This window comes from Aotus nancymaae, unplaced genomic scaffold (genome assembly GCF_030222135.1).
Source record: "Aotus nancymaae isolate 86718 unplaced genomic scaffold, 86718_ANA_hifiasm-v0.15.2.pri h1tg000022l_1, whole genome shotgun sequence".
NCBI lineage: Eukaryota > Metazoa > Chordata > Mammalia > Primates > Aotidae > Aotus > Aotus nancymaae.
The window spans coordinates 8,153,458-8,154,628 of record NW_026988435.1 but is presented as its reverse complement, the minus strand read 5'-3'; positions in this window follow the sequence as shown (position 1 = coordinate 8,154,628).

Here is a 1,171-nt window from a genome sequence, read left to right as displayed (position 1 = left end):
TTTTGGGGGGACAGAGTTTCACTCTTGTTGCCCAGGCTGGAGTGCAATGATGTGACTTCGACTCACTGCAACCTCCGCCTCCCGCGTTCAAAAGATTCTTTTGCCTCAGCCTCCTGAATAACTGAGATTACAGGCGCCTGCCATCACGCCCGGCTAATTTTTTGTATTTTGAGTAGAGATGGGGTTTCACCATGTTGGCCAGGCTGGTCTTGAACTCCTGACCTCAGCTGATCCATCTGCCAGAGCCTCCCAAAGTGCTGGGATTACAGGCGTGAGCCACCGTGCCTGGCCTAGTTCTTATACTTCTATAAAAGATGAACAAGTGGAAGTGTTCCCCTGACCCCCACATCACGAAGAAAGCTTAGTAACATGCTGAAGATCACATCGTTTTGTTGTAGGTATCTGTCCTGTTTTTGTTTTTTAACAACAAAGCCCATGTGTTTTTCTTGCACTTTGTTTACAGTTTGACTACTGCTATTACCTTAATTTGAAAGAAACTTGAATCCTTAATTTCTTCACATGTAAAAATGAACCATCTAGATTAGATGGTTTTTAAGGTCTCCTGTGATTTTATAGTTAGGTAGTGTTGTGGTTGTATGTCTTTTCAGCAATTCAAGAATATGGCTTTTAAAGGAATTTGTAGTTCATTGTTGGGAAAATATTCTATTATTTTGCTTCCTCATAAGTGATGCTCATTTTTTCAAAGAAATGCATATACATCTTTAAGTATATGTATGGGTCGTATGTGTATTTCTGTCTACAAAATTATAAAATGATGAAATTATTCTGTCATAACTAGAATATAAAAGGAAAAAAAGGTGTGAATTCTTTAAAACATTTTTCTATGTTCTAATCACTAGAAGTCCTGAAATTGTTTTAAACTGTTCTGTAAAACTTGTCTTGTCGCTTATGTTCAAAATATATTTCCATGTTTTCGTCAAGAAAAGTACAAAGTAGTTTGACAGAAAGTAAAGTTAAAGATTACTAGTAATCCCCCGAAGAGACTGAGTAATAGGAGTTGGCAAATATTTAAGAGTGGCATTGGGGACAAATGGCAGATTCAGGATAGGCTGTTTCTGTAGGAAGCGTAGTTCTGGATGAGTGCTGCTCATAAATCATTGAAAGTTATGCCAGGATATTTAATGGAAACATTTGTTTAGCAAAGACAAGA